The sequence below is a fragment of the Octopus sinensis genome, linkage group LG16 (assembly GCF_006345805.1).
Source record: "Octopus sinensis linkage group LG16, ASM634580v1, whole genome shotgun sequence".
Classification (NCBI taxonomy): Eukaryota; Metazoa; Mollusca; class Cephalopoda; order Octopoda; family Octopodidae; genus Octopus; species Octopus sinensis.
The window spans coordinates 43,118,842-43,131,341 of NC_043012.1; the positions used below are offsets into that span (position 1 = coordinate 43,118,842).

General features: G+C 34.0%; 1 long non-coding RNA gene across 1 annotated transcript in view; it reads left to right on the top strand.

Moving 5' to 3' along the window:
- LOC118766621 overlaps window positions 1–11,384 on the top strand; it is a 14,464-nt gene extending 3,080 nt beyond the window's left edge. The window contains exons 2-3 of the long non-coding RNA XR_005002559.1: window positions 1,438–1,439; window positions 11,373–11,384. This is a non-coding gene — a long non-coding RNA (uncharacterized LOC118766621). The remainder of the gene's footprint in view (window positions 1–1,437; window positions 1,440–11,372) is intronic.
- The last annotated feature ends 1,116 nt before the right edge of the window (window positions 11,385–12,500 follow it).

Below are 12,500 nucleotides of genomic sequence, written 5' to 3' on the forward strand. Positions count from 1 at the left end.
ATAACTGTACTTTATAATCTCTGACGAGGCCTTGAGATATATATATAAGTAACTCATTTTTAACTGCATATTACCTCAATACATTTGACTAATATAGGCACAATGAGATACCTTTATCTACAGCCTGAAACAGCTGTAAGTTCCATTTTATATGTATCATTTTTATGGTATTATCTTACTTATTGATGTATATTGTTTTATTCTGTTGTATTCTGTTGGGTTTGGATGTTCCTATTTAATTAGTTAATAAATTATATGAATTGGTATTATCTGTAAGTTGATGATTGAAAGGAATCTATTCCTCCATTTTCTTATTTTGTATTATGAATTTGAGGTAAAACATATTACCTTCGCCCATCTAATACAATAAATGAACTAACTGCATTGCAATTGTAAGCATTTATGTATTAGCCTTTTGGGTACTTCACTGGCAGTATATTGGGTAACTGATATCCCATAGTGGGTTACACTCATAACCTCTATCTCACTTTGTACTTTTATATATATATATATATTATATATATATATAATATATATATATTATATATATATATATGTGTGTGTGTGTGTGTGTGTGTGTGTGGTGTGTGTGTGTGTGTATATATAAATGATTTATTATAAACACCACGACGCATATATAACCTGTCTGTTAAATATACATAGCAAGCCAGCTTTGTACATGGTTTGTTCTTTACATTATAGACCACAAACAGCGAGAATCATAACTACTCATGCGCAGATGTGGCTGTGTGGTAAAAAATTTTCTTCCCAACCACATGGTTCCAGGTTCAGTCATATATGCATGTATGTATGTATGTATGTATGTATGTATGTATGTATGTATGTATGTATGTATGTATGCATGCATGCATGCATGCATGTATGTATGTATGCATGCATGTATGTATGCATGTATATATGTATGTATGTATGTATGTATGTATGTATGTATGTATGTATGTATGTATTTATCGGGTGATAAATAAATACAACTCGTTGAAATGACTGTTCCGCAACTTAACTTTCCGTTTTGTAGAGAGAAAAGCAGCCAGAGGGAGGAAATATCTTCATTTATATAGAAGATTAAAAAAATAAAGTCACAGATGACAAAGAGAGAAACGAACACGCAATCCAGCGAGAAAAGTATTAAAAATAACTGATATCAGATATGGATGTATAAACCCCCTTGGGCAAGCTGCATGGTGCGAGTACACTGGCTCATACATGCATCCGCAAAAATATGAGCATACGCACACGTGCACTCATGATCACAAAGAAAGTTAGTTATCTACTTGGTATTTATAAGAATGGGGAGGTTAAAACTAAACTTAAATCATCCATACCTTAAAGTAAGTTAAATTTTGTTAACGGTTGCTGAAAATTCATTTCTACTGCATTGTGCTAAGTACATTTATATGCGTATAGGCATCTCGAGAGTCGTTCAGAAATTCTATTATCTTCTCATTCTTCTACAGAATAGACAGGCATTCCTCGGAGCAGAGACGGAATCTCCTGGAAATTATATTGTATGGTTTTGCATACCTTACTATGGACCAATTAATGTTGTACTTTGTTTTATTCTCTTTCAGTCGCTATACAAAATCTGCCAAAGATGTTGAATGTCTCTTATTGATTGTCTTAAAGCTGGCAACATGGTCACGATCAAGATTCTTAAATGAATCAGCTGTCTATCCAATGTAAACATAGGGCCTTCCTCTTGTGTGCACGGTACATTTATATACAAGTTTTGTACCCATGCAGACATTCATCAAAGGACATTTTGATTTTACGTTGCATGAGCATTTATCGTATTTATTTGTATATAAGGCAGTCCCGACTCCATTTACCGGCATTGTTACAGTGCTAGCTGTATCACAAGTATTTCTACTACTACAAATTGGTCGTAGTTGGTGTTTATCAATGCGGTTTACACCTCATTGCTTGTTATTTAAATGCAAGCGTTCGCTAGATCCAGTAGGTGGGTTATTGAACCTTTACTGCATTTTGCTATTGTTTATTGCAATGCATAAACTGCTCTAAATTAGCAGAGTTGTCGTAGGATGCCTTCACGGTATGCCGATTAAAGATAGCATGATACCGATTAGATTTAGGAAAACACTTGTCCAAAGCAGCAAAAAATTTTCCAGCGATCTTGGTCGAAACATGCAAACCGAAAATCGGGTTGAACCGGAGGACATCCTGATTTCTATATCTGTTGTTAGGCTTATTTAATCGAGTGTGTTGTACAGGATTGGAACAAGCAATTGAATTATTATGTTGCTTGTGTCTATGAGTTTCGTTGGTAGTTCATTGATATGACCAATTCTTTCTGGCCTGTATTCTTTATCTGAGTGAGTTCTCAAACCGTAACGTGGTGCTGGTATACACTGTGCATCACAGTTGGAGGAATTACCAGTGTTGTGTATGCTTGATTCTTGTACCTATTGAATTTTTCACGGAATACAGCGCTAGCTAGAGCAATATTATAATAAATTGCATGAGAATAGAAAATTTTATTATTAGCGGATAATCTAGAGATTCTTCTGGAAATATTCTTAACTAGTCACCATATAATCGGGGGTGGATGGTTGGATGCTACGTTAATGTACTTAATATGCAGTGAGAATGAATTTCGAGTAATCGTTAACTTTAATTTAAGGTATGGATGAGTTAAGTTTAGTTTTAACCTCCCCATTCTTATAAATACCAAGTAGATAACTAACTTTCTTTGTGATCATGAGTGCACGTGTGCGTATGCTCATATTTTTGCGGATGCATGTATGAGCCAGTGTACTCGCACCATGCAGCTTGCCCAAGGGGGTTTATACATCCATATCTGATATCAGTTATTTTTAATACTTTTCTCGCTGGATTGCGTGTTCGTTTCTCTCTTTGTCATCTGTGACTTTATTTTTTTAATCTTCTATATAAATGAAGATATTTCCTCCCCCTGGCTGCTTTTCTCTCTACAAAACGGAAAGTTAAGTTGCGGAACAGTCATTTCAACGAGTTGTGTTAACGAGATATATCTGCACCACCGGATGCTCCTGAAGCAGTTGTTGAGTGTCCCACCCAAGAGGAATCGATGATAGATGTGTCAAAACAATTGTCGTGGTTAATAATAAATTTTCGTATATTCCATCTTCCGTCTTTTATTTGCCACATATCTAACAATCACTGTGAAAGTGACCGTGCTTTACCAGTAAGCTACCAAGTATAAACCATTCATTTTATTATCCATTATACATACATACATACATACATATGTATATATATATATATATATATATATATATATATATATATATATATATATATATATATATATATATATATATATATATATATATTTATAAATTAAATTAGAGATAATACCATTATTAGGCACATCTAATTTAATTTTTATATATATATACGTGCAGAATCTTTTGACCGGCAGATTTAGAAAATAATTTTTTGTAACTAAACACTTTCAAACTTCATATACTGGTAGAATGTGTCATATAAAACATCTTTTACTCTTAACATTTTTGAGAAAAATTGATATTTACGAAGTCTCACTTTTCACACTTCTTCCTATTATCCATGCTATGTCAGCTCCCAGGTTCCTCACTGATCACAGTGCTCAGTCCTTCCTTTCCAGAATGTCGGCCTTCTGGAATTCCCTCCTAGCTTATATTTTTCTCGTCGGTGTTGTTTTGTAAAAGTTCAAGAGAAACATTAATGGCATCAATTCCAACTGCCTAGAAAGGCCTGCAAGTATCGCAGGCGCTGTTCCTTTCTGTAAAATCTGTAAGTAATAAAGTACTAAGACAGTGTGTGCATGCTCATGTATTTAAAACGTATCCACCGCATCAGTACTTTAGTTAATTAATACACATTACCAACATACTTACGGAGTTGCACAACTTCAAAATTTCTACTCACCTGTCTTTCTCTCTGCTTCATCGGTTCTATATTGTATGATATAGTGATAGGAGTGAGAAGCTTGTGTCCAGGAGACGCTTCTATTTTCCATGGCCCTTTCAGTTTAGCCATCAGCATATTTCATTAAATCGTTGCTCTAAATATGAATTTTATATTGAGCACTTTACTAAAATTTTTGAAAAAAACTATTTTCATTACCGTAAATCCTCGAGTATAGTCCGCCCTTGAGTATAATACGCAGAGGATTTTTAGGGGGATGTACCTCTGAAAACCTAAACCTTGTGTATAATACGCACCCTTTCTCTAACTTGAGTCGTGCGTAATTAAGCCAGCAGCACCTAGTCCAACAAACACTTCCGCGCATGCGTAATACAATAATGATGATTATGGGAATGTAAATATGTTTGCAAATTGTTTTTGTTATATGTTATTCTGTGTTCTGAATACTTTTACTTTAATAAATGTTGCTTACTGCAAGCTATGGATGATTCTTTTATGACTTCATTGCTTTCAGGCGTAGCTTAAGGTATTTTCGCGCCCGACATCACAAAATGCGTCTGAATAAACATTTGCCGGACAGCAAATAGAGACTCGGACATTGCTTAGAAAATAATTTTCATGTTTAACCTCGTATATAGTACACACTAGAGATTTTGGCCTTTAAATGTTGGGAAAAAATGCGGATTATACTCGAGGATTTATGGTATACTAGCAGTATCGCCCGGCGTTGCTCGGGTTTGTAAGGGAAATAACTATATAAGCATTTTTAGAGAGTTATAGCAAAAAATAGCAAAAAATGCATTAAAAATGGAAAAAAAAATAAAGTAAATTTTTTTTAAATCGTTGACACATCGTAGATATTTTTAGAGAGTTACTTCCCTTATATAATAGCGAAACAAATGCATTAAAATGGAAAAATATGATGGTAATTTTTTTTCAAATCGTAGACTCATCGTAGACGCGCGCTAATACCCAGAAGGGCTCGATATGAATCACGACTATAAGATACCCGCTTTTGGTTAAACTGCACCGCAAAATGTGGGAGTAGTTACGAATCTAAATCGTAGGAGACAGACACACAACTTCACTTTTATATATAAAGATATAAGCCACGTAGTTATATACACATACTTTGTTATATACACATTCTTAAAAGAAAATGTTATTTTGAACACAACATTTATAAAGAATAAAATATATTTTGGTTTTTCTTTTAAAAGTGTCGTCTGTTTATACATAAACACTGTTTCATACTGCAATATATCTATATATAATATTATATAATAAAATATATACAGAATATGTGTATATATTTATGTATGTATAAATATATACTGAAAGAAGCTCGGCTCGCCAATTAATACTACCAAAATTTAACGACAGAAAGTAAATTAAAAACCAATTTACCTTTTCTGTATTGTTATAGCAATTCGACCGTCGGTGTGTTTTTGCAAATGTATTGGAATGAGAAGTGAGTTGTGTTTGGCGCCTTTTTTACTAATAACAAACACACACGTGTTTGTATGTAGTTGTTTGAAACGTTTGTGTTTGTCACTGTCATATATGTATGTGTATGCGTGTGTGTGAGGAATGACACACACACACTCACGCACACACACATGTACATCAATGCTTTCGGAGTGAAATGTTAAAATATTGAGTTTTCTCGAATCTTGTCTTAATTGGGGGTGAAATTGAAAGAAATTTTGTATGGCACGACCGAATGGAAGTACTTTGAAAAATCATAGGTAAAGTCTAATTGAAGAAATTGTGCGAGGAGTAAATCGTTATGTATTTATTTGTTTCTGTTTGCTGTGTTTTTTTTAGTAGTGGTTTAAGGTACACTTCTCTCGTTTTATAGAAATAGTTTCACTTTAATCGTTGCACACTTGCAAAGAGACAGGAGGAGAAATTAGGGTGATAGCATCAGTGAAGCAGATCGCTCCGTTTTTGTGTGTGTGTGTGTGTGTGTGTGTGTGTGCTGTAGCCCACACTAAGAAAAGCACTTGACTAACACCACAATGTGAGTTTTCTCTAAATTTTGCTTAATTGGGGTTGAAATTTTAAAAACTGGACCTGGCACGACCCGATTTATTCTACTCTTAAAATGCTAGGTAAATTGTAATTGAAGAAATCCTATATTGTAGATTTCTATAAGAGACAAAGGGAGGCAGATAAAATCTGCCTTTTATAATAAGAGATATACGAGACTTACATTTATTACTTGTATGTATGCGAGCGCAGAAAAAAAAAAGCTAGAGCACTCAGTTACTGCATCAATGTAGTAAAGTTTATTCTTAGGGTTAGTCTTCATTCTTTCTGGAGTCATACCAGTACACACACACACGCACACACACTCGCATTCACATACGCCGACATTTCCTTTTAATCCATCTTCATTCTCTTGACCAATTCATTGTTCATTGAAATATTTCTTAATACTTTCCGTAGTGGTGGCATTTTCATGACAATCACATATGTAAATAAGTCTTCATATATTTTAACTCTTCTGTCTTATGCATCTATCATCGGTAGAAATAAACAGTTCTATGTGGTTGATGGATCAGCTAAAAATAGCAGCTGAAACTACATTGACGAAAACCCTACCGTCTTTGAAAAACAAGGATACGTTGCATAATATGTACCTGTTTCACTGTACCTAGGAAAAAGATGGGACGTCTCACATCTGGATTGCCTTTCATCACTGATCTTCTAGATAAAACTACCTTGGGCTAAATAATAAGAATAATAACAAAATTTATGTAGTTTTTAGTGTATTAACTACTTGCTTCATATTGTAATTCATGAAGGAAAAGCTTATATCTTAGCATATCATTTTTTGTAAAATATTGCAAAGTTTGCAGTTTTTATTCACCCCCAATGTCCTTTTTAGCTTTTTCAGTCTCTGCATTCGGGATATTTCTATTTCTACTTCGTTATACTTAGACGGTTCTGTGACTTTTCATTGGCCAGGATTGAAACACCTAAAAGCGATTATTTTGTTTGATCGCTATACATTTATCTCTTACTCTCTCTCTCTCCTCCCTCCTCTGTATACGCAGAGATGTCTGAGACTATAGTAGATGTGTTATTATTCAGAAACTGATGCCATATGTTTTGGTTACCATATGTTCTGTGTAAATTATGTAGTTATAGCAGTTTTCAATCTACATTGCTACCGATTCTTCTGTAGCTTGATGTACTAATATTTTACTAAGGCAAGGCACCCCTACCCAACCAAATTGTGTTATGATTAAATTTGAGGAATACTATTTCATGTATGTCTTCTGTTAGAATACTCAAGTCCATATGCTTCAGGTGCATAACGATTTGTTCATACGTTTCGTGTGTGTATTGTATCGTTCACAAATATTTGTGTTATAATTGTCAAATTAGAATTTCTGAGAAAATATGTCGTCATTTTTTTAATGCATGGTCACTATGTTTCAAATTTTTGCTTTTGTCGTTTTTTGATCACTTACTACTTTTTTGATAGTTTTTTTCCAATCACTGTCATATTTTAAAGTATTGTAAGGTGTGAAAAATTCTCCGCATTGATTGAATTTATGAGAATACCCCATTTTTAAAATCCATTTTATCAATGTAATATATCAACATATCCCATAACACTCAGCTCCAGTTTCATTTACTGTAGTTTGTACTAAAATCAGTTGCTTAGTTTTGTGTGTGACAGTTTAGAGATATTCTTTTCTACTCTAGGCACAAGACCCGAAATTTTTGGGGAGGGGGCCAGTCGATTAGATCAACCCCAGTGCGCAATTGGTACCTAATTTATCGCCCCTGAAAGGATGAAAGGCAGAGTCGACCTCGGTGGAATTTGAACTTAGAACCTAAAGACAGATGAAATACCTATTTCTTTATTGCCCACAAGGGCCTAAACACAGAGAGGACAAACAAAGACAGACAAACAGATTAAGTCGATTATATCGACCCCAGTGCGTAACTGGTACTTATTTAATCGACCCCGAAAGGATGAAAGGCAAAGTCGACCTCGGCGGAATTTGAACTCAGAACGTAACAACAGACGAAATACGGCTACGCATTTCGCCCGGCGTGCTAACGTTTCTGCCAGCTCACCGCCTTGGAAATATTTAAAATATTAAAATACTTCTCTTCCTTTAATTGTATAAGCATTTTTATCAACCTTGTGTCTTTTTCTGCCCTTTTTTAAAATCTAAGCATGCACTGTGTATATTTTCTTATTAATTGTAATTTTATTAAGCTACATGTATAACTAACAACCTCTTTTATACCGGGTAATGCTACTGATAATTTCTTTCATATACTTTAGCGTTAATTTCTAGTCTATTCATGGAATACGGAGGGAATATCTATTTTTGTTAAACAGTAGTTTCAGTTTCTGAAGCTAATATATAATTTATAAGATGGTCTAAAACATCACCGAGATAGATTATAGAATTGCAACAGATTATTATTTGTCCCTAATTAGGAAGAAATTGATCGTCTTCTCATTATGGTGTAAATGGCAGCATATTTAAGAAGCAATTGAATGATGTATTTTGATTCTGGACAATGGGTTTATGTTTTGAACAGAAACATTGTTGGTCACACACACATACACACACAATATATGTTTATATATTTATTTATTCATTCATTTATTTATCCATTTATATATTCTTAGCTGAAGTGGTGGCAGCATGGACTTTGTCTTCTTACTCTATTAGAGTATTTAAGTAAAATTATATTAATGTGTCAGACTGATTAAAAAATTCTATTTATTTATTTATGCAGCTGAGGATAGCCCTGTATTTAAATTGATGTAGTGATTGCATTGTTCAATTAAATGGATCCGCTCGAAACGGTCGTACTGCATCACCTTTGGATATCCTGTTGCTTATTTTGATATCTATTTATATATTTATTTATTTTTATGCGCCTATCTCTATTTCTCATAAGTATCACAGGTAAGTGCATATATGTCTATTGTGTGTGTATTACTTTGTGTGTTTTTTACGATTTTCTTCCCCTCCCCTTTCTCATCCCTTCTGTCTTTAGTCATGTGGTGAGGTGGAAGGTGTTACTGTTCCATTCGTGTTTTTACTGAGGCTCGGTCTGTCAACTGTTATGTGTGTAGCTTCTTTGATCTAAGTGTTATGACAGTTCTAAGTGTCGATAATATAGAAATCTCTATGCTATTAATCAAGCGTCCATGTTCTTCCTGAGCATGTTGATAGAGCACTGACGAGCTCAAAGAAGGGAAAAAGCTCACTACAGGAGTTTGTTTATAATGATAAAATATATGTGCTGTACATTAGCTCATTCTCCCTCTATCAAGTTGACGTCACCTAAACAGATGCACGGTGTACAACTGGTCAGGTGTCGAAGTGATCGCAGAGCAACGTGCAATGAAATATTTTGCTCAAGATCACAACGCACCACCCGGTCTCGGAATTGAAACTACGATCTCGCGATCGTGAGTGTAACATCCTTATCATTAGCCTGTGCATCTTCCAATAATAATAATAATAATAATGATAATGATAATAATAATAATATAATAATAATAATAATAATAATAATATAATATAATAATAATAATAATATAATAATAATAATAATAATAATAATAATAATATAATGATGATGATGATAATATAATAATGATGATGATGATAATAATAATAATAATAATAATAATGATGATGATGATGATAATAATACTAATAATAATGATGATGATGATGATGATAATAATAATAATAATAATAATAATAATAATAATAATAATAATAATAATAATAATAATGATAATAATAATAATAATAATGATGATGATGATGATAATAATAATAATAATAATAATAATAATAATAATGATAATAATAATAATAATAATAGTAATAATAATAATAATGATAATAATAATAATAATAATAATAATAGTAATAATAATAATAATAATAATAATTTTAATAATAATAATAATAATAATAAAACAAGATAATAGGTATCAACACTTTAGCTGTCCCAGTTATAAGTTACAGCTACAATATCCTTAACTGGACACGAAATGAACTGTCCAAAATAGATAGGAAAACAAGAAAAATACTGACAGGATCTAGGATGCATCGCCCAAAATCTGACATAGAAAGACTATATATACAACGTATAGAAGGTGGTAGAGGCCTTATACAGCTGGAAAACTACTATAAAATAACCACCATAGGACTGCAAAAATACCTACTTCAGAAGGAAGGAAAACTGATCCAGATAGCAGCAAAACACGAGCAAAACAAAAAACTGTTCTCAGTATTTAAGGAAGCTGACAAATACAAACAAGAAATCATACCACCTAATAAACACAAAGAAGAAGAAGAAGATGATGAAGAAACAACAAAAGCTATAAAACAAGTGAAATCCAAACTAAAAATAGAACAGCAACGAGCCATGATAAAACGATGGCAAGAAAAGCCCCTTCATGGTAAATACTGCACTAAACTAAACGCAAAAGAAATAGACAAAGAAAAATCCCAGCAATGGTTGAGAAGCTCAGGACTCAAAGCAGAAACAGAGGGATTTTTAATTGCAGCACAATACCAAAGCCTCATCACCAGAAATTACCAAAAACATGTAATGAAAAGAAATATTACAAGTAACTGCAGAATATGTGGAGATGGACAAGAAACAATAAATCATATTATCTCTAGCTGCCCAGTCCTGGCTAAGAAGGAATATATTCACAGACATGACAGAGTTGGAACCTACATACATTGGAAGCTATGCCAACATTATGGAATAACAACAGAAAAAAGATGGTATAGGCACACACCAGAAAAGGTCACAGAAAACGAGAAAGCAACCATACTCTGGGATATGCCGATACACACAGATAGAGAAATTAAGGCCAACAGACCAGATATAGTTGTCAGAGATCATGAAGAAAAAAAATGCTTTCTAATTGATGTATCAATACCGGCAGATGACAACGTGTCTCTAAAAGAAATGGAGAAACTCTCAAAATACAAAGACCTGGAAATAGAGATAACTAGAATGTGGAACCTGAAAACAGAAACAATTCCTATCATAGTAGGTGCATTAGGCATGATAAAAAATATTCAGACAAATACATAACAAAAACACCAGGACTTACAAACACATATAACATACAGAAAATTGCACTACTAGGCACTGCACACATCCTACGCAGAACACTTTCCATACAATAACCATCAGAGCATCACAACAAATCACAGCACATACCCAAGGCACACAGAGCTGCGCTCGGTAGTGAAGTGAAAGCACGCTATAAAAATAAAACTACTGAATAATAATAATAATAATAATAATAGTAATAATAATGCTGAAGCTGACTGGATAGAACGTGAGAAAGTGAGACTGGATGAAGTTGAAGAGCAGAATCGGGAGGCAATAGAAGTAGAAGAGCTAAGATGCGTTCTTAGAAAGTCTCACAAATGGAAAACCCTAAGACTGGAGCGGATTCCTAACTTCTGGCCAAATTTGACAGAAGTACACCAACATTTTGCTGCATCCCTAACTGATGTTATCCAGAACTCAAAGCAATACCTGCCTGACTGACCGAAGGAACAACATATGTTCTACCAAAACTGAAGACACGGAAAATTCAAAGAACTACCAACCAATAACATGTCTCAACACCACCTCACATCGATACTAACTGAAAGAATATACACTTTCCTTAAACTGAACTCTATCCTTCCACAAGCACAAAAAGGTTGTAAAAGTAATTCTTATGGACGCAAAGATCAAGCAAACAGCTTCCATTAAATTAGATACCGATACTACCATCAAGGAGCTTGACCCACGAGAAAGTTATAAATACCCAGGGATAAACGAAAGGGGTAGTATACAATATGCTACTATGAAGGAAAAAATAAGAAAAGAGTATTACAGGAGAGTAAGATTCATACTAAAAACTGAACTCAACTCCCAAAATCGTATCGAAGCCATTAACACACTAGCACTTCCAGTAAGCCAATACAGTTTTAACATCAGTAACTGTAATCTTACAGATTCCAACGCCTGGACAGGAAGATAAGAAACATCTAAGAACATGCACCACCTAAAAGCAGACGTTGATCGTCTGTACCTACATAGAAGTAATAGGAGAAGAGGAATGACGCAGATAGAGCTGTGCTATTAGACCTCCACAATAGCAATGAACAAGTACTTATCTACTACAGGGGACTGGATGATGCTACTTGTGTGCAAACTCGAAAGCAGCAAAGAATCACATTCTATTGCCAAGGAAGCTTGCAAATTCGCAAGGGAACTCGGCATTAACCCCAAATTAGAAGATCCTGAAACCACTGCCACCAAACAAGCAAAACGGGCCAAACAGTCTGCAAAAAAGAATCGGCAGAAACCAGAAACCTCTGCATAGACAATATATACTTCGAAGCCGATATGATTATGTAGACCAAGCAACAACTCATCAGTGGCTGAGAAGCTTAGGACTGAAAGCAGAGACTGAAGGTTTCTTATTGGCGGCACAAGATCAAAACTTGATTACCAAAAACTACCAGGCTAACGTGCTTCAAAACGGTTCT